Consider the following 23,474-nt stretch of genomic DNA (forward strand, 5'->3'; position numbering starts at 1 on the left):
TTGGCCTTTCGCTCGCAACCGGGGTTGCCACGTCAATTTTTATTCCTTCGCATTTATTCACATATATTATTGCCCTGAAAAAGAATCATATAAAGATAAATGTAAGCTTGGTAGAGTATACCAGAATTTTAACTATTTTGCTAGTCAAACGATGCCTATTAAATTATGTGAACTTGAAAATGTACCTACATAAAAGAATTGCGGCTTGGATATTCTTTCAACACGATCCATATTTTTTTTCGCTGATTAGGTGTATTTCTTGTCGGTTTCTATGCTCGTGAATGTGCCTTGGAAAACAAAGTTTGATTGACTCAACTTCTATCAATTCCATCAGTACTTAAGATAATTCTATTATATATACAATATAAAAAAGGAAGATACAAACGAAATACGTACAAAAATTGTTCAAAACTTGATTTAAAAATCCATGATATGCTAAATATATCGATATAATAATACTCAAATGTACAAAAACAATGATTCAATAGACCTCTTGATCAAAACCGAGATCGGAAATGGGTTTTAATTGAAGGAGGGGATTGTTTTAGATTAGTATTTGGGATTTTTTTTTGGCTTTTTGCTTCTCCCATTTTTTCTATCAAGATGGAGAAGTAGAAAGATAAAAGGCTGTTTTCCCAAAAACTAATTAGGTTTATAGTGGATACAGTGAAAATTTTAAAACCTATTTGTAAATGTCAACTCTGTATGTGTGCTACATTTGCAACTTGTATTTGTGAGTAAGTGTATTTAAGTTATTAACATCTCCCCACTGTATGGCAGACGGATTTGTATTCATGTTTTCATACCATTCAGGAGATTATTCAGTAGATCACAATGAAAATTAGTGTTTCCTCTGAAAAAACTGAAAGATCTGGCAACATTGCTCTCAACTGACAACACGAAGACCTTCGCTCTCTGTCCGACGTAAATATTCGATGATGGCCCTGTCTCTTTCCGAGCGGCTATGTGATGTTCACTATTTCGAGCCGTTTTACCATTCTGTAGGCTGTCCGAAGCCATTTTGATTTTGCCGTCCAAACTTTCGACATTTTTGTTTATCGATAAACAGACTGCTTCACTCTGGTATCCTGGATATAAATTACAGCCGTCGACAGTTAGATTAGCTTGGCAGAGATCCATTATGATCCTCTGTAATCCATTAATTGCTGAAATTCTCCGATTCCACGAAGAAATAAGGTTTTAATGCCGTCTTATTTTTGTTGGGTATGTTTAGATGGAATGGGCCGGAAATATAAACCCTCTTTGGTAGTATTTGATTAGTACAGTAAAATTCGTTAAACATTTAGAACTGAAACAAAGAATGCAGGGAAGTTGTTCGAACTTTACTCTATACAAGACAAAAAGTCTCCATTATCAGAATGTCAGTTTTGGGAAGAATGGAGGCTCATGTACCCCGGTCTAGAGAGTATAACTAAAAACAAACGTTGAAATTTGAGTAACATTTGTAGGCTTAGGGCTCTGGGATTCGGTCAATTGGTTCGGTATACATACTTTCAGCTGCAAAAATAACGGCAACTTTGAAACATTAACGAATTTTGATCTTGAATGACCTTTTTAATCTCGATTTCGATATTTTTTTCAGTGAATGGTTGGAAATTTACCCCAGATTAATCTCGTCGAGCAGATTTTCTATTAAGGCTCTGTTTATATACATTATACGAGGGAAAACAAAGATATGTTTCTATCTTCCATTTATAAGACACCTTATGACGAAAAATAGATTTTGAATGTCACTCAAAACAAAAAAGTGAAGAATTTTTAATCGTTTCTGCCAGCTCAACGGCAAAGCTAGCTGAACCCAATGATTAATAAAAAAAAACATCAAAATTCGACGATGGAGAGGAAAATGAGCCTAAAATTATGATGTAGTGTTATTCAACAAAATTAGTCTGAAATTATGACCTGAAAATAATTGTAAACATTCAACAGGGATTAAAAAAACTACTATTAATGTATTGGTAGGCACTGAATACATTTTTTTTGTTCATTTGATTGTCTCTGACAATGAAAACATACATTGTGATTTACCAGAAGGACCTGAAGATATGGTAATGATGTTTTGACTTAAACTCATTTTTAGATTACTTGAACACTAGATCAAATTTACATTAGGATCAGAACAATAGAACCAACTTCTTATTTGTGGAACTGAAAATTTGGAACAATGTGCAGAAGGAATATTTTGATCATGGTTACAGAGACTGGAAACGTACTATTCTCTTCTGCAATATTTTAAAAACGAAATAAATATTCTCAGAGTTTCTCTTTTAGTTTGCAACACGTAGCTTTACGTTTTCTTCTTTGATTCAATTGGATTAATGGCAGATAATCCCACTTTGGCAATAATGTATTCAAAGTTTATTTTAAGACACCGGCAGGTAGCCAAGATACTTTTCCAAACGATTCAGACGACTTTGTTATGTGAGAAGGTAGAAATTAAAATTTGATCTTTGTTCTTTTCGAGGTTCTTTCTTGGACGTCTGGTTTTAATGTGCTGATTATGAAAGAAAGTCAGCATTTGCATATAGAAAACGAACACGTGATATTGTTGTCAGAAACATTAGATTTACTCATATAATGTTTTTTCCGAATATACAAATTGCGTACCGATTCCATTTTTGGATGTGAAAACGTGGAAATGGGCATATTATAACTACTTCTGTTCGAAACAATGACGTTATTTTGAATTGCGAACAGATTTAATTAGTTAGACGTCAAACAATAAATTTCTGGCCGACGTCCAACAACAGGTTCAATTACATGTTTCATAAATCTTGCTTAATTAAATTCTTTAATAGATTTTGAAGGTGCATTTATTAATATTGAAATGATTACATACTTTTAATACAAGATGAAAATACAGGGAGATTCACGATTAATATTATCTCAAGGCGTTTCGGAAAACTAACATTTTAGGGTGTTTTCAAAAAATATTTTCTCCCGTCAAAAACGAATTACTCTTAGCAACATGTGAAAACTAACCAATATTTATTTACGAAAAAAATTTGATAAACAATTGGCATACAGTCGTTATGTGGACGTTGGTTTGATTCCAACTGTGGGATTTTTGTTTTTCACTGGTATCGTCAGACTCGTATTCAGAATCGAACGTTCATTCGAAAGACCTCCATAATCCCTAGCTCGCAAAAACTTTCCTTCCTGAGTTTTGTCTTTTGTGAAGGGCTGTAACTCTGTTTTTGACTGCCGTTGAAAATGTTACTATTGAAGGAGTTATCATCAATATTACCGTTATTGCCATTTCCCACTTGGTATTTTGTCATGTTTCTAGATTGTATTTAAAACTCTTTCTGACAGAAAAAATGCTGACAAAAAAACGATTCTAGAGCTCATAAAACCTTTTATTTATGATTCCTTACTGAACAACGTTGTTTTTCATCTGCCATAGACCCCAACAGTGGTAGTGACACGATTATGACTCTTGAACTCTTATGGCCTTAACAAGAACGACACGTAGGAAGAGGTGATTGCATTTCCTTTACGAAGATCAACAAAATACTCAAATCACGAATATCAGAGACGAACAACGCTTTCAAAGCCAAAGCCACTGGTGACTATATATCACCAGAACCAAAAACATATGATAAACTTCTCAGTATTCTAAATTATCCAAAAGAACAATTCGTTCAGGCCAGTCTCAATTACCTACACTCCCTTTGTGCTATTAGCCAGGTGAGTAGTTGTTTTCTGACAGGTGGCAGTCCATTAACCTACAGTGTAGGGAGTTGCCCATTCAATTTGTCCAGTATTCTCTCATCACCACATTAATCTCTACAGATAATACTTTTTTTTTCAATGATTATGAACAGTGATTCATTTCAATCGGTTCGAATGAATCGACCAATTCGGGAACTCAAAGGGAGCTGTGATTTCCAAATCCTACCAATTATATCGTCTGTTGAGTATTCTCACGGTCTTCGTGCTTTCAGTAAAAAAAATCGTCTTCATGTTGAAATGGAAAAATTCACATCGAGCCGAACGTTTACATGCCACTTGTTTGACTTATTCGTGTCTTGAACGGGCCGTTTGCATAAATTACCGATCCGATTTATATTCAGTGAGTGGACATTCTAGCCGAGTGAGTAGGTAGGTATATATTGCTCTCGTAGCGACCGCTAACTGAAACCTTGACCCTAAAAATAGCGCTAAATTACACCTGTCTAATTTAATTGAAATATCTCTATGAAGCCTGTGCATTTTTATAGCCGATAAATTATAATAAATCATTCATTAACGCTTTAAGAGTACTATTTTAATCGTTCATGAATATGGCGTAATGTCGGTGGATTTATCTGACGTAGGATTATAATGAGAAAATTGGAACCATTGAGTCCATTACTTTCCGCCAAGTAGCAGGCGCATTTTAGATGCCAAATGGCATTCATAGGAATTGTGAATACTCTATGTGAAGTAGGTTTGCGAGGTCTTTTTTGTTAGGTAAGACAGTCATAATACCGTCTATTTATACGGTATAATGTCAGTAGATTTATCGGATTTAATACTAAAGTGTATGCGCGAGTGACCGGCTTGGAAAAATGATCAGATGGACCGTAGATGAAAAAATTAATCAATATTTGCATCGGGTTCTGCTTACTAGCAGGTGTACTGTAGAACGTAGATGTATTTTTCTGGGTGTTTGTTTATGGGGTGAATACTGGATTGGGGAAACATAGATTTGAAATAGATTTAGTATGGGGGTGAAAGATAACAACCAAAGTGTTTGGGATTGGCAGAATGAGTAACATATTAACGTTAGATATTTTGTATGATTTTTAAGTTTCTGATTTTTCAATCATAGAGCTCGCATTGTTGTCAACAATATAATACGTAAACACCTTACTGGTAGATTGAATGGAAAAATAGGTCGTATAAAGTGTAATTTATAATTTTTCAGCTAACTATTATCGGCTGGATGATTAAATTGGCGAGAAAAATCAAAAAGGAAAGAAAGTAACATTTCAATGTTCATACCTTGTTTATGAGTCTGACGACGGGCTTATTTCATACCGTCCTTTTTTTCACTATCTGGAAAAAGGACGAGGGCAAAGACGGCCTGGCCCGTATTGATTTCATTTCTTTTGTGATATACGGCAGTTTCATATAGCCTAATCATCTCAAAAGTATTAATCACTTATCGGATGTACGGTTTTCTTGACAAGTCATTCCATACAAGATATCCCATACATGGTTTGCTTATATTAGGTGTTACTCTAGGGCGAATTGACTACCCATAATGTGGCGAAAAATTTGGAAACTTTAATGATGATAATAACCAATCCTCTTTATCTACTTCGCTGCCATATCAGAGCAGCACGTAAAATTTGACGTTTGTCTGTTTACTAGAGATCATCTTTATCTGACTCACGATTGATTGATTCGGTGTGACATAATAAACAGAAATGTGACTACTTATCTGAAATTTTTTGAAATGTTTTTTATGCATAATCTCTTTGAAATTCGTTTTTTTTCTACTGATATTCTTGGAAATGTTCAATCCAACTCAGTAGAGTTAGATTATTATTACAATAATCTCTTGAAAGAAATCATTATTGAATTCAGTTATATTTGCTTGATGGTTTATCATTTTAAGTCAAAAGTAACGATAAAACAGTAGAGTTCACTCTGCAAAAATGAAGTGGTCCTACGAGCCGGATATACATTGATATGTTCTCGTTGAACCTGAAATACCGAAGCTATCGCCAAAAATCTTGTGTGTATTATGTCTTTTAAAACGCTGACATATTGTAGGTCTACATTTTTAAATCAACTACATTCAGCAGCTTTCTTTTACTAAGAACAACTTTGGAATAATGAAAAGTTGGTTTGGGTTGATAACGTTCGGTGCTACAAGCAATCAACAATTGATTTCTATATCAAAACTGTATATTTACACTAAACAATACACTTAACATTAAGATTATTCCTACAGAGCATGTCTGTAAGAAATCGTTATAGAATGGAACCACTGTCATGAAAGTAGCCATAAAATCAAAATCCAATTTTGTGTAGAGTTGTAAATCTTCCTTGTCTACAAATCCAGGCGTCACTTGAGGTACAAAATAGCCCTCATCAAACAGCGACTATTGTTCTACTACTATTATGAAAAGTCCAAAAGTTTTACAGTCATTGTGGCATACTTCCAGAACTTTCTTTTTACGATTTCATTCGAGCTTTGAACGAAGCCTCACAAAAAGCTTGTGGTAAGCTTGTCGTTCAAAATTCAAAAGCCATTATTCAACGCTCGTAAAGCATTATGATATACTTGGCGGAAATGCCATAATGAACAGGAAATTGGGCAGCTGACGAATGCAATCTAGCGTTTGGTATGAATTTTGATACGCCTTGTATCGTATGTCGGAGTGTTGGTGTTGTATGTGTGTGAACTTGCGAGTTAATTTCTTACAAATGTGGGTTCGGTTGTTGTGTCATGGGTGATTAGGAGAAACGTCAATTAAGCGATTCGTATGTCTATTCGCGGCAGGGTTGGGGCGATTTCAATTGGCTTATTAACGTCAACGATTTAAACTATGAACTTCGTTTTGTTATGAAAAATATGGCCATACTGTCAATATGACAACTTGTTATATCGTGAGTTTATGGATTTATCACCAGCCAGTTCACTAAATAATTTCAATAAACACTCTATTTGGAGTTCACCATTGTTGGATGAAGGATTTTATATTCACCATGTTTCTAAGATTTTTTTTTTTGCTCGGAAATGAAATATCTTCTTCGAATGGTGTGTTATCTGAGGTGTTTTTCGTTTCGTTATAAAAAAAATATTTTCAGTAATTTTCTTATGTGCCGTCAAATCAAAACCTATAAAATTTCAGTGAATACGTTCCATTTGAAGGCAACGATTGCCGCGTGAAGAATATTATACTTGAATAATATAATCATATATTGTTTTCTTAATAATTTCAGTGTTTGCTCGAAAATGTTTACACATCTTTACTGCTACATAAATATATTTCCTTTTCACGAAATAACTATTCTACGCCCGTAATTTTCATTCTCCTCATGAATCAGATGATAAGCAGAACAAATACATCATTATAAATAGCAAGTATTATAAAAAATTGGCACCCAACGTGGGGCAATGTGTTGTATGCCTTTCTATTTGCCTAAAACTAAAATGTTATTTACATACCTAGGTATGTAGGTGAACTATGATCATGATCACTTGGCAGCTGCCAAATTTCACCCATTAAACAATCACTATTGTGAATGCGATACCTATTCTGAGACTCTATGGGAGACGTGTAAGACGTTACTCTAAGCGAGTGTCATGTGGGTTGCTCACTGTGTAAGACTCCAATGGTTGTAGGGTCAATGAAAAATGCCTATTGAAAGCAGAAATCATCAATAATACATTTATTAAAGGTATTGGTTGGGATTGGAGTGTGATCATCAGTGCGAAACAGGTAAAATATAAGATATATAACAGGGCAATGGGACGAATGAAAAATATCTACGAACCCTATCTAGATTCACATACATTGCTGAAGGTGAAATTATTTAGTACTATTAAGTCCGCTTAAGAACGTGCACGACATGAAGTTTCATTTGAGTTATTGCTTTAATCTTCATGTAGATCTTGAATGATTGTATTTGAACAAAAATGTTGGAAAATTATTGTTATGGAAATGTTTGCCCTCTTTGTAAGAAGTTGTGCAAGCTGCTATTATTATTCATAGGATAACCAAACCTTTTTACAATGTAGACGGTGCATTTTTTAATCCAAACGACATTCTATCAAATTAACAATAGAAAGAAATTTTTTCATTTCTTCTATCAAAATTAGTAAATATATTATCATCACAAAAGTTTTCTGCTCTGTGAAACTTTTATTTGTAAATAGCAGTGCCTTTGGATAAATATCTTTACGCGTTTTAACATGGACGTGATATCAAAACATCTCGACCCCCGCCGAGTGAATTTAATTGACCTCAGTGTATGTAATGCTTCTGTGGAATATGAAATATAAAGACCTCCTCGAAGGCAGGAGACAGAAAAAGAAAGAGAAAGACAAGTGTTTACGAATATCAGTACCTTTTCGGTTTTACCAAACGACAAACAAGTTTTCTACCTACCTGGGGAAAGGAACGGATAAACTGAGTATAATCAGTGACTAATTTTCATGATTTATTTGTTTAGGAGGCAAATAGTGAAGGGATCGGTTTTATTGAAATGAAGGTCTAATGTCATTTTATGGACTCTGGGATTTCAGGCAAACAAACGTCTTTTATAATGTCGTTTCTATTCTGAATATGTAGACTATTTTTGTACTGGATTAACATGAAATTCGGTAGGGACAACCATGTGTAAATCATTTCAAACGATTATTTTAATTTGGGTATTCATTTTATAGTGAAATTACACTTTGTTTAGTAGAGTATGCCCTGTTTTTCTGTCAGGATGATATGAAAAGTTATTAAATTTCGCTTGTTACAAAGGGTCTTCCAACAGGAACTTCCGAAATTTGACAGTTGATAACAGCCATCTTGTTGAAGCTATATCTGTGAAATTAGTTGTTATTTATTCAGTCTGTTTTGTCATGGACATAAATTGCGTTCAACAATTAGTGATAAGACTCTGGAGCGTTATGATGTCACATATTTTTATCTTTTGATATCCTTTTGAAAATCATGTTCAATATTGTTCAGCATCAAGCATTTGCTTATGTAGATTGAACAGTTGTAAACATCAAATCAAATATGACCATGTTGATTGTACTATGAGTGGGAAGTCAATCTAGAAATTATTCGAAATACTTATTTTCATCCATTAAAAATTACTATTATTATGTAACCATAATTTTTCTGACAGTTTCACGCTTTGAATGATAAATTTTCAAGGCATATAACGACTCGATAAAAACAGCATTTCTCAAGAGTGTGTCGTGCAGCTTCAGTTAGAGAACTTTCCAATCTATCAAAAGGCCTAGAAATCCACTTTTATGAGCTCTGTTCCCAATGACTATTTAAATTTATTGTAATGTTCTCCTTTAGTTTACACAAATACATTAGTCTATGCGTTGAGTATAATTAATCTTCGAGAAGAGCAGGCAAATAACGTTTTAACGTTATTTAGAATCCTCAATGGCCGTCTAATGGATCTCTATTGACAGTCTTTTTCACAATCTCGTCGCGATGCAAGTTTTTAAGAGAGTTGAAGACGTCTCCTCCAATATTTGTTATTTATCACTATCTCTGTTTATTATTTCATCAAGTTCCAGCTAGTAGCTGGAAGTTCTGTAAATATTGGAAATTGTAAACGTTGAAATGAAGGAAAATTACTTGTTCGATTGAGATTATCGACAAAAAAATGACCAGACTGACAGAATTACTTTGCAAGTTTGAGGGTTGCTTTCTACTTAACAAAACATCTCACTTGATGATCGATACTAATTTGCATAGATTTAATTCAACCAAACATTTCAATAATGGCTATTATTCATGAAAAAAGGCAAAAATGAGCCAACTTCATGAAGATTTTCCGTTTAATTTCTGTATGTTGATCCTAAAAACATTTTTTAAACAGCCGTTACTTACTTTTATCAATACAGATTTTCTTAGAAGTGTATCATTAAAAATCAGCATTGCGTTATTCACGAACTTTCGACTATGATGCGATTGGGAATCAAATTAATCCAAACGACTGGACTTTTTGGCTCCTGACTCATGGTTTCGTCATTTCAATAATTGTGGTAGTTGAACACATTAAACTTTTATGGTAGTAATATCAACCCATGACTTAACTGGATATATAGTAAATGATGTTGGTATGTCAAGTTTATCCATACCTATCGTTTATTTTGAACTTAAATGAAACGGGGCCAAGAGCAACTCTGCGGAACCCTGATAATAAGACTTCATCGGAAAAGTTATCATCTCGTTGAATAATCTGTTTACGATTATTGACAAAACCTGGCAAACAGAGGCAAACGTCGAATCCTTTATCTGAAGGGTTTATGGCCACAGAAGATATCAACTAGACACTTTTCTATGTCAGTTGAATTTAATATGAGGTTAGTAGTAATGAATGTCTAATATTAAGGATTTTTATCGATGCAATCATTGATATGCTCACTTTGTTTACTGACGAAACATTCCAGAAAGGAATATGCCAAAATCACAAAAATCCGCAGGGTATTGCGATAGGTTTCCATGATAATGAAGATCAAATTGCTAAAAATGGGAACCAGTTCATCCATTTGATATAATTACCACTTCTAAATAGATCATTTGTCCTTGCCGCAGGTCACAAAATGAATTTATAATATTTCTTATTTGAAGCCCCCTCAACAAGTCCCGACTGTGATTAATGGTATTTATAATTGAATTTGAATAAATATCTAATTAACTCGGTTAACGCATAAAATGTAGTAACTCGTGAGGTAAAACTCGACGAAATATCTACGTCTACCTGCTGCGCCTTCGATCGTATTTCAAAGAATATAATTAACCGCATTTTTATGCCTGAGAACCATGGATTTATTGTTTCGAGTTTTTTTATTGACTCACACAAAAACACTCGCAGAAAAGCTACGTGTTGCTTGAAATCGTAATCGAAATGGAGATCATTGTTTTTTCTTTTCCAGTCTAACAAATTTTTTCAGAAACAATTATTCTTTTTTGTGCATTTTCAAATTTGAAAATAAATATGTTTTGTTTATATCTTTATTTCATATTTATTTGGTTTGTTTGGTTCAATGTTAGTTTTACTGTTATACTAAAATCATTCATTAATTGTGAAGAATTTGGAAAAACGAAAACAAGTCCGTATGTTCACGTTTATTATGTAGGAGAGAAATCGATAGAATTCAGTAAATGAAACAAGATTGCCCTTCGGGTTGAAAACTGCGCCAACCACATGGCAAAGACTAATTAGCATTGCAAAGTATTCATTCAATCGCCAATGATTTTCACATCTTTGTAGCCATTCTCTAACATTGTTGTTGTGTTAATTAGGCGAGTTCTCAAATTCACCAGGAACACTTCGATGGATTGTTTCAACCAATATAAACGTGCTAATGTTCCGAATGAATCAATGACTGAATACATTTGTCTAAACAAGCACCCGACAAAAATCCGAGGACCTCGGTAAGTAATGTTTGAACTGGGATATACAAAACGAGTTACCCTTCAATTGTTGTAGGAGAAAAATCGATACTTACTTAAATTTATCGGCACACACTTAGAATACATTCAGTAAAGAAACAGATTGCCCTTCGGATTAAAAATTCCACCATCAACATGGCAAAGACTAATTAGCATTGCAAGTATTCATTCAATCGCCAATGATAATGTATAAGTAAATACCATTCACCTCTTGGTAGCGATTCTCTAATATTGTTTTTGTGTTAATAAGGCGAGTTCTCAAATTCAACAGTAACATTTCGATGGATTGTTTTAACCAATAGTAACGCGCAAATGTTCCGAATTAATCAATGACTGAACCCATTTGTCTAAGCAAGCACTCGAGGACCTCAGTACGTAATGTTCGAACTGAGATATACAAAACGAATTGCCCTTCAATTGTTGTGAAAAGAAACAAAGCAGTGTCCCTGTTACTGGCGACAACCATTAGCCTCTTCTCGAATATCCCGAGTAGGTAGAAAACGTGTTTGTTGTTGGTTGAAAATAAAAAGAGACGTCTGGCACTCACTATGTGTACCCATAAACACTTGTCTCTTTCGCTGTCTACGAGGTCTTTCATATTTCATTCCCAACAGAAGCCCCACTGTTGGTTAAATAAGGGTCAATTAAATTCACTGCGTGGGTGTTTATGTTGGTATATCGTCGATCTCGGTTCATACGAGAGATATTCATAGTGGGACATCTCTGAACAACTTTATGGCGCCTTTTTACTACAATAACATGAGTATGTTTTATAGAGTGGGACTAATGACGACTTCAATTAAAGATAAACTCGTGAAGAAGTCGTAAAAATAGCATTTAATGGAATATGAATTTCGAATTCGATTTGTCAGAAGACTTTCTAGCAGGAGTTTTTAACATAATGGCGTATTTTCCTAAACAGTTCCACTTCAACGGAGTACTTATGTTGAATCTGTCGGTTTTTAAAGTTTCATTATATTCCAATCATAGGATAACTCGGATAACTTGGCACCCAAAAGTTATAACGAATTATTATTCTAAGTTTTTTTTTCATTTGAAAGTGCAGCAGAAACTATTGTTTGTGTAACATATATTAATGTTTATTGTTTTGAGATTTTTTGTGTGTTTTGAGTGTCTTAATTTGAAGAAGCATAGAAAGTCTAGGGTTTTGGACCCTTCCCTATGTAAAATAATTCAATGAAAACACTCGATCTACAGCACTTACTTCGGCATTCCATTGACAGAGGTGCTGTGAATTTCCAAAATATTGATGCCAAACTTCCCTGTTTTGTGCAAGTTACATAAATGACTGTCAGAAACCATATTCACTCCATCACAAACTCGATAAAAGCTACAATAAAAAAACCCACGCGATTCAATAAATCACCTCCCGACGAAAACAGCCTATTTCCATCCGCCGAGAAAATTTAAAAAAAAACTCGTTCCTTCGCGTCCGTCTGCTTCAGTATTCTCGAAAAACAACGTCTTTTTGCGTGTTCGTCCTTCATAGTCGATCTTGATCATCGTCGAAACGACTCGCAGGAGGAAATACTACCAATGCCGAAAACATCGACTGTCGAGCGTACTTCACTTCGAGAGTCTTTGTACGAAAAATCGATGAGCATGTTGCCGATCTGCCAGTAATTGTCGTATCTGTAATTTCACCCTCTGTGTTGTAATTTGAAAGTAATTACGAATGTCCTAGATTATTTATGGAACCACTAGTACTTATTGGCCGTTAAATTCTCAACGTTATTTGAGAGTTATCAGATTTTTTAAATTTATAAGTAGGATACTAGCTTGTGAAATGAAGAGCAAATGTGGCAATTATTTCAGTTGTTTAGTGTTAAGAAGAATTACCAGTTTTTGCATCACTATACAGGGTGTTTCTAACTACGATATGAAACTTCACAGGAAATTATTTTAGTCGTTAAGTGATCTTTTGTTCGATACCATGTAATATTCTATCGTTTTAAGCATAGAAAGGAAATGATTACAAACACATTTCAAATCATAATTACACGTGGCTGGAACCAGATAAAAACTGTCAAGCAACACGAAATGCTGAACATACTGTATTCTCTGTTGGCATTGATTAACTGCAATGGAATAAAACGATATTATATAAAATTCGAATCGTAAATTATAGCTTTTTATTATATGTAAAATGATGTTAGTTGAATCTTTTCAAAAAGTGTCCCCACTCTTTCTGCAAGTCATTTGCATAAATCCAGATTTTATTACCAGTAATTCCGATGAAAGTACTGGCAACCCTGTCGATGAAGATGAAGAGAGAGAGAGGAATAGAGAGGCGGTTGAGAATGTCGAATTCGGCTACTTTGCCGAAACGAAAGAATTCGAATGCACTTTGTTTTATCACTACGTGGTATAAACATGAAGATCTTGGTGGAAGGATAAAATCTAGAAGCGCGTGGTATCGATTACTGCTATTATCTGAGAGTGCTTTATACCCAACTGACATTGTGGATGTCGAATTAATACAAGTATTAATGGTAGTGAATTGTAGAGAATGTGTCACGTTTCGGTTTCTTTTCATCTTCATGAACTTGTATGCAGTTTTTTTCTTCTTTCTTTTTTTTTATAATCTTAGTTCTTTGAATTGATTTGTATTTCTAGTTGTGTCATAATTATAAATGATAGCTAGATAAAAAAAATGCAGGTAATATTCATCGAATGACTGTTTCAAATCCATATCTGAAGACTATGAAACGCCTTTTGTCGTCTACGAATATTTTGCACGAGGTAGCAAAGCTGCTATTCAAATATTTTATTCATCTATCAATGTTTTCAATGTCTACAGTCTCTCGTAGATTCAACGACTTTAAATAATTTCAAGTCATCAGCAAATAAAAGAATGCTGCTACCTATGCCATTCACTAATAATGAAAAGAGAAGAGGGGCTAAATTGTTTCCCTGAGGTGCTCCGCATATTGTAATGAAAGTTTTAGATTTATGACCACGGTAACTCATAATATTGTCACCGATTACTAAAGTATGATTGAAAGAAGTTTAGTAGGTTCGTATCAAAGCCAAGATTAAGTACACTATGTACCGTTTTTCCCGGACTCTGTAAAATATGTGACGTCGGGAAGAGATCCGAAATAAACAAGAAAATTTAAAATAACTTCAAATTACGGAGTGACACTAATTTTATGCCCGGCAGTGACGGGTGTGGACTCTGCACACCTACCATTTTTCTACTCACACCCCTACTCACACCCGCCTGGCAATGTATGTAAAATTTTGAAAGTATATGCGCGTTAGGCGAACAAAACCTTTATGGAATGCTGTCAGTGATGATTCCTAACCCGTCAGAACTGGAACGAAACTTCACGTTTCCTATTGACAGCAAACGAATTTTCCAATACAGAAAAATACACTCGAATTCGATAAAATGACGTTATATGTATTGCCGGCGCGCTCTGCTTCTCTCAATATATTCCGGTCGCGTTTTTCATCGAAATGACAGCTTTTATTATGGTGCCAACCCTCGTTTCGTACACTATAAATTACCCCTTGGGCTTATTCATCGTTTATAAATTAAGGCGGTTGCGTGAAAATCGATGTCCCGCAAAATGAGTCGATGAAAAAAGAAAGATGATTGAATATGTACCTATAGTCTAGTTGACAGGTGCTACTTTTTCGAAAAAATTACCCTAAAAGTTGCGTGAAATTGTCCCTAAAATCGGAGTATCAAAATTCAACATGGTTGAAGGATTGTCCATCGAATTTGTTGAAAAAAAATCAAAAGTAGACATTTTTGCGATCCGAGGATTAACGAAGTCTTACATTTCAACGTGTTTGGACGATATATTCTTGGGTTTCCAACCGTCCACAATGTGAAAAACAAATAAATAAGGGATTGATAGATGATCTGCTCAAGTGTAATAAAGGGCAAAGCGAAAAGGCATACTTGAAAAATTGTTGAAACCGAATGGGTTTTGTAAAAAGAGATAGAGTTAGCAACAGACCGAATTACAGGGAGCTTTCATCTCTGCATACAACGAATATTGTCTCACCGTCAACCAGAGGTCATACAGGAATGTTTCCTGGTGGAATGAAGATTTGGCACGGATGATCAACAAACAAGCAGAACCTTTGAAAGGTTAAGGAAATCAGGTATCTGGGATCAATACAAAAGGTCCCCAACTGAATACAACGAAGCTATGAAGAAATCTGAGAGGGATTCAAGGAGAAGACCATGCGAGGAGGTGGAACAGACCCAAGTATGCTCCAGACTTCATAAGGGATCTCAAGTGTTGATAAAGAATCTTAAAACAAATACTAAGTAGTTCACAAAAACAGGAGAAGATAATATAAGAGAGCTTCTCCGGGTGCACTCCTCCGGGTCAGATTGTACAAATGTAACACCGGAGTCCTGGACAAATTCAGAAGTGGGGGCTTCCGAAAGAGCGTCTGGGGAGGATTGGCTGGAGGCAAAGAAAGTGGTAGAGTTGAAGAAAATTGAATGGGCTGTGAACTCTTCCAACCTTAGATGTAAGTTACCGGGACCAGATGGCATTTTTGTAATGCCGCAAAATGGACCGGAACTTCTACTTGGACAATTGTGTTATTACCTCTGAAAGTTTTGGCCTGGGATATATATGCCAATAACATGGAGACTGATTAGAGCCATCTTCATTCCAAAACCTGGGAAAATCGTACAGCACTTGGCGAAGCCTTGAGACCAGTCTCATGTTTTTTGCATTGATGACATTAAAAAAATACTTGACAGACATATTTTTTCTATCCTATAGAGAAACTTGTATAAACGAAACAGACTATCTAGCACTTTTACTTAGTTGTGTCACAAAAAATCGGCCTCATGTGAAGGTAATAGAATTTTATTATGTTCAGGTACCACTTCATTATTGTGATATTTCCACTGGATATTTTATAGTACAGGATCCCGCCGCGAAATCAATACGTTCATAGTGTAGCTGATCAAACTCAAATTTTTACATACATTTATGAATAGGAAAATACATTTATGAAAGGTTGCCACTCGAAAAGTGGCCGCCAATATTTTCCTCGAATTCTTATTCGGTACTTTGATGAGCTGTCGCGAACGATCGGAAACGTTGTCAAGAACTATTACACTATTCACATCCAAACTTGGGATTGATGTGTTTTCAAACCATTCCTCGAAAATATTAGCTTCCATATTCTTATGATAGTCAACATTGCAGTCCTCAAGTTTTTTCTGAGAGTGCCGCCAACTTTAAATGTGCACAATACCGTTTACTTCCACTATACATACATACATATAGTATGAAGCTAAGGAAGTGTTACTTCAGTAGTGTAGTCTAAGGCCAACTCGCTTTTTTTAATGAAAAATATTTGCGGCCACTTTTTGACTGGCACTCTGTCATTATTGTATTCTCCTATTCCTACTCATGAATGTACCTATGTAAAAATCTGAGTTTTGTTAACTACGCTATGAACGTAGTGATTTTGTAGCAGGATCCTAGATTATTACAAACCCACAACACGTCAATTTTACTAGTCCGGACAAGAACAACTAATATCAAAATGAAAAGCTAAAAATATCAATTATGTTAAGCAATAAAACGCGAAATGAAATTAAATGATATAAAATAAATATTAGCAAAAAATTAAAAATTGAACAATTAAACATGAAATAAAAGAAAATTTGAAAAAATGTCAAAACAAGTTACTACGTTTCGATTGTTGGCATCTACAATCCTCTTCGGGTGATAACTGGACTTCCTCCGCTTGATTACAATTTCCCATATGTTACGTATCTCTATGCTAGCTTATCTAAATGCGTCGTTGGACAACATATGCAGCTTCTTTGAACTTCCGCTTGAACTAGTGTTCCTCCTGTGGATGATCCCAGCTTGGGACCACTTGATAATGTATCGATGAGTTTAAACGTGCTCTGTTTTTCACGATTTGCTGGTTTTCTCCTTGAAAGTCGAAATACTAAGTTTAAAGTGAGAATTTGTAGTTGAAAACTAGTATTACGAGTTGAAAGTCCAAATTATGTCGATTACCCTAAAAAAATTGATACGTGTCCTAATTTCTTGACTTCTTTTCAAATATTGTCTTAATAAGTGACGTGTTACGTCAAACAAAATTTCACTCTATGTTTATATCAAAAAAGTTCCACAAATACGTGATAGTCGTTTCATTGACCGACAACTTTTGGTGTGAAATTTTCGATTAAAAAGCACTCGTGAACGGACTAATATAAATTACGACGATGAGCGTGAAAATCGATGTCCCGCGAAATGAGTCGATGAAAAAAAAAAGGAACGACGATTGAATATGTACCCACCGGAGGTTAATTGCGTGTGGGAGAGCTCGGAATTAGATTTGCGTTGAACCCTCGCTTTGTTGGAATTGATTAAATCGCCTTATGTTTTCGGTGGGAGGAATTATTAATGGAATCGCTTTATCAAATCGTTCTCTTGATTACGCTATTAATCTATACGCGTTCTGTGTGGATCGATTGTTTCTCGATTGAATGTCGGTACGGATCTTTTATAATGGTTAAACGTCTGTCAAATCATTTCTCTAAAGCACCAAATTGGAAAACAAATCTGTCGTTTTACAAGACGAAACAAATAAATATAGTTGTGCGCCCTTTCATTGAATGAACGTTTAAAGTTCATTTCTTTAGATTTGTTTACTGCCAATCTTCATGCATAGCCCACTGACTAATAAGAAAGTTTTTCTTCCTTATTCAGAGGAATCGGGCAAATTTCGGATATGCGGTTGGTTAGTACCTCGTCCACGAGATGGAGTGACAGTTTGTTGTTCGCTCCAACTTAGGAAGAGGAATGAAATACTCTGAAAGAAGTATATCTGTATATCAAGTTAGCAGGGCTACCCTTTATAAAAAAAGGAGATTCGCGACAATTATTTTTCTTTCACGACAAATTCTCGACAATTATTCGACAATTAAAAAAGTATATTCCAATAATTTTACTGCAAATTACCTTGCTAACTCAATGGAGGTCAAAATCGGGCTTGGGGACAGCTATTGAAGCGCTGTAGAAACAGCAAGTTTCAGTTTTTCGTTTCAGTGCTTTTTGGTTTCATTTTCGAACTAGGTTTTAACTACGTATTTGTAGAAAGCAATATTTTTATAAGTTTGTTACGATGGCAGAGTAATTAAAATATTGAGAACATGGACAAGGGCCGTCATCGAGTTGTTATAAATTGTAACCGTTAAGAGTTCCTTATCGTTAGTAGTAAGGAATTATTGTCTCTGAAAATATCTTTACTTGAAAAAAAAAACAACGAGGACACCTCTCACCGACAAATTTTCCGCTGTTTTCAATTCGAGTGTTAATGATTTAAATCCCATTTAACCGCTATCAACATTCGACGCAAGCTGGCAAAAAACAAACTCGATCGCAATTATAACCGACGCGACGACACGTTTTCCACCGGAAATTCTTTTGGCAAGCAGATCGAGATAATCATCCGCAATAAATACCAAGACGAGTAATTTGTTTGTCACTAAACATTATCTCCTCTGCGAGGCCAGCTGCTGTCACTATAAATGCCACTGAGAATAGTAATCGCTACCGATGAAACCCAGGATTGCTTTCGAGTGCTACGAACTCTTCACATGTCGAAAGACTTCCAACTGGACAATTTTCTTTTGTTACAGGAGATTGGGGTGGACTAATTTCTAACTCGAAACCTCGTTTATTTATATCTAACAGGGTATACTTTCATTTTTAGACCCACATCAACGACTTCGTGGGTACAAATTGGCAGAAAAATTTCTCTGGAATGGTTCTGTTTATTTTTAACAAAGTGATTGATATAAAGGTAAACAATGGGATTATTTACCTTTATATGAAAACATCTTGTGGCACACTACGCTATTTCCAGATTTTTCAAAGCATTATAAAGTCTATTGACATGTACTTCTGTATCTGTAGAGTAGGGAGGGTGAGTGTGGGCCCACATCACTTACGCTACAGGCAGATTAATATACAGGGGGATACCTTGTACCCGGTTAAGTACCTCCACCAAATATGAGCCCCATATATAAGGCCGCCCGTGAAGGATAAAGGATCAGATTAGTTAAAAAAAATTGATCATCAGAAATTCTTGAGCGCGTCAGATTAAGGTAGGGTAAGTCAATTACCTGTTAAAAAGTGTATATTCTAGTAATCTGACAATTTGAGAGTGACGTAAAGAAAGGTGAGGGAAGCAAAGTTGTAAAAAAATAACGTCATTTCGACATTCTCGAGCGTAGTTAATTCTTTTTATTTGAAGGAAATAATTCAAGGTTAACGAAAAATATATAATCTAACGATTTCCGCAAGCCGAAATAACAAAAATTCGTCGATAAAGTTTAATGCGCGCAGCTGTGTGATACCTATATTTCCCTCTCCGAGTTTCTATTCCTATTTCACTTTCTCTATCTATTACTCTCTCACTCCGTCCCCACTCTGAATTCTGTTGCCATGATGCCATCACAGCTGATCACAGAGACTCATTCGTGATGAAGATGATGATTAATTAATCAATTGATTATAAAAAATCAATTATTTTGAGCATTGAAAAAAATTACTAAAATACATACACTGATTCATTTGCATGCTATTTCCTGGGCTTTTCAATTATTTAAGTTCAATGATTTGAAAAAAAATGTTTGTCAGATTAGGCGAATCCCTCTAGATAATCGTCAGATTATGAGACAGCACGTCTAGAACATAAAGATGAACCATATATATCTCAATCTGACGCGCTTGAGTATTTCAAAATGGCGATTTTTTTTGCGCATTATAATAATGACCGAGAGTTTGCGTCAGATCGAAATCGTCAGATTATTGAACGAGAGCTTTTTTTTTGTTGCACTTAACACCCCCTTGAAAAATCTGACGCGCTCAATTAATTTTTTTTTCTTTCACTTTTAACCCTTACGTACAACCATCCGCATCATGCAAACGATCAGATTAACATACGAACGTTATTAAAAATACGTAGGACATTGATGCTATCAATATCTGACGCGCTCGAGTATGTCCATGCAACAGTATTTTTTACGTATTTAAAAATCTATAGCCGCTTCTCCCACCGATGAAAAGGTATATATTATATAACATTTTTTTCTTCTTATCATCTAACCTTTGCAACCTAATATGTCTTTATGACGCTCGAGTAAATCCCCATTTTGCATCGTGGGCTCCCCTACTATTGGTTAGTTCCGCAATTGTCGAAGTCATCAGGGCGTATGACATATACTTATCTCTATGACCGTTTGCCAAGACGTATTGAGTGATACTAGACTTTTCCAGTCTCCGAAAACGGAAATGTGCTGCGTGTTCTTTGAAGTGAGTTTAAATAGTTCGTTTAGTCTGACCAATATACGTTTTATCACAGTACTCAAAGTTTGTGTCAAGAATCCCTAATTTTTTATTTTCCAGCATGTTGTCTTCAGGATTACCTAACATTTGTTAAAGGGAACAAGCAGTTTTGAAAGCTTTTCTCACATTCAACTTTTCAAAAATGTGATCTAATACGTTTGTGTATCTTGGTTCATACGGAAGTATGACTGTAAATCAAATTATCTGAAAGAACAATTCGTTCAGGCTAGTCTCATCTCCCTACACTGTAGGTTAATGGACTGACACCTATCAGAAAACAACTACTCCCTTGGCTAATACCACGAAGGGCGTTGGATTATATCCGACAGGTGTCAGTGAAGTGTCTTTTTGAAAAGTTGAAGATTTACGAAGATTATTTCTAAAATTAGCGTGACGTTTCACGAAAAAATTTCACGCTAATCTGTGAGTCAAAACGTGAAAGTTTGGATATAAATAGATGAGGTTTGGAGTCAGGAATTAGTCCGGTAATAATACTGGAAGGGGTTTAGATTTGGTCTACTTTCTGAAGACGTCAACTAGGTTGGTGTGAGAAGTGCATCGCAATTAGTGCTGCAGTTCTGGGAGCAGTGTTTGTTTCGGGATAACATTGTAGACACGGAAAGTGATCACTCCATCTGTTCGACCAACTGTTTTTTCAGGGCTAAACACAAGCACTACAGGAAGATCCTCAAGGTGCTTCGTGCGAAAGTAGCGATTGACATTGGATTTGAATCGCTGGAGATTAAATCCATTTGGAAAAACTTTCTCAGAAAGTTTATTCCACATAAACGCAGTTCTCCAGATGAAATAGCTCCTAAATAGTGAAGTTCCAGGTGTACTGAGTTGAACCTCAAAACGATGAGCAGCACATGATGTTCCAGGCTATCAGGGTTGCACGTGATATTCGCGTCTCCAATCAGGCGGTTGGCGGTTTTCTGGACTGAATCCAGCAACTTCAGGGTATCTTTGGGGGCAGAGCTCCTTACATGAGAACAATACTTCAAAGAAGGTCTGATCTGAGCTTTATGAAGCATCAAAAGTTGCTGAGGTGTGTACAGTTTTCTGGTTCGGAACAGTGTTGCAAGTTTTTGATTGTGCCAAAACATAAAACTACAATTTCGCAGTAAATATTGCCCGTTAACTTCAGCGTATAATGACCATTACACAACAACATATCTTTTTATCGGCTCGCTTAACTTCTGGTGAAATCAATCGGTGTTCTGGGGGCACTTATCATAGAGATTCAGTGTTATCTGCTCAAGTACTGGTCCAAGCACTAGTCCGCATTCAGCGGACCAGTATAATTCCATGTTCCACAAAGGTGATCCGTCAGGGCAGATTTTTTTTATCCAACCTTATCAATATTTTCGATTGACTTTTCATAACATTTGATCTCAGTGATATCTTAGTTAATCGAATTCTTATCGTCTGAATATTTTCTTCACGTTTTTACTCTTGGAGAGTGCACGGAAAGGTTCCGATATAGAGAAAGGAGTTTTAACTGTATCTTGTTCTAGAACATAAGCTTCCTCATTCAATGAGTTCAGCTTGGGAATGCAAAACTTGATTTTAGCCAATTAGTGTACTGTGACTTTGGGCTTTTAGTTATTTGATAAAACATAGATCTTTGTTAAAACACTACTACTCCTCTTTATAGTATGTAATTCAGCTTGAAAGATGGTGGGATATCAATAGGAAGGACATTTGAACCGTACGGTAGTGAAACGCATAGAAAAGAAGCTACTACAGTGGAATTTGACTTTAGAAGATAACGAAATGTAGTCTTAAGATTCAGGTGTTGGCTAAAGTTTTGAGTCAATATTTTCTGATGGACTTTGCCGGATATAGATCCATAGTAATTTCACAAACTTCACCAGGAAAAATTTGATCTTCACAAAAAGATCAAATCGTTTTGCGGTGTAGTTCGTGAAATAAATAAAAAAAACAAGAGTACCCAATAGAGTCTGGTGTTGATATCGGAATAAAATTACACAAGTGACGTGGATATCTCTGAAGATTCTTTGATTTCGGTACCAATACTGCTATTTGAGGCATCAGACGGTAACAAACATTGAAAATTGAATCCCTTTTCAATAAGAGAAAATTTTTTGAGTGTCTTCTTTGAGAGCTCCATTTACTTTTAATATGGAGTATAAGGACTACAGGCTTTAAATAATTTTCCTTTCGTGATGACTTTATAACACAAACTAAAGACATGGTGCGTGTTCAAAAAAACAGTGAAGGTTATTTATTTACTGATTTATAACCACTACCGCATAGGTCATACTTTGAACTTCTTAACTTTAGAGAATAGTTTTCTAAGCAAGATATAATAATTGACGCATTATTTTGAAGTGTAATATTGGTAAAAACTACTTATCAACGCTCGTAAATCAAATATCTGAAGAGGAAAATATTTTATTATTATCTGGAGTGTCAATTTATGTGTTCAACATCAGAAAATGGAAACTGTGTTATCTTAGATGCATAGATAAATCATTTCGTTTCAACTTTTTTAAATTGTGGGTCCTAAATAGTTTAAAAAAATTCGAAATGGTTGGTAAATAAGAAAAATTGTGATTCTATGTGGTTCAAAAACGTGGAATTGTCATGTGACATCCACGATTTTCTAATCGATCACCTCAGGATTTTACACCATGTGATTTTCTAAAGATATGAATTAAATTATTTGTGAGAAAACTGAATCATAATTTTGCAAATTATTCCTCAATTCGCGGTAATCGCTTGATAAAGGAATATGTGTCGTTACGAAATGAGATATTGGAAAACCGACTATGATGAAATGCAAGAGCGTGAGAGACGAATGCGAGGCAGATGTTTCAACAATCTCAAGGTTCGTTCTCCGATAACGAGTCATGTTTATTTGAATCGGCAGGATATCCCATGATAATGTCAAGAAGTTAATCTATTCGTC

At 35.2% G+C, this 23,474-nt stretch overlaps 1 protein-coding gene across 5 annotated transcripts in view; it reads left to right on the forward strand.

Moving 5' to 3' along the window:
- Positions 1-23,474, forward strand: part of LOC111516323 (uncharacterized) — a 124,398-nt gene that overhangs the window by 453 nt on the left and 100,471 nt on the right. The window lies entirely within an intron of this gene.

Source organism: Leptinotarsa decemlineata, unplaced genomic scaffold (assembly GCF_025532065.1).
Source record: "Leptinotarsa decemlineata unplaced genomic scaffold, Ldec_3_MD MMD2_tig00026307_RagTag_RagTag, whole genome shotgun sequence".
In the NCBI taxonomy this organism is placed as follows: domain Eukaryota; kingdom Metazoa; phylum Arthropoda; class Insecta; order Coleoptera; family Chrysomelidae; genus Leptinotarsa; species Leptinotarsa decemlineata.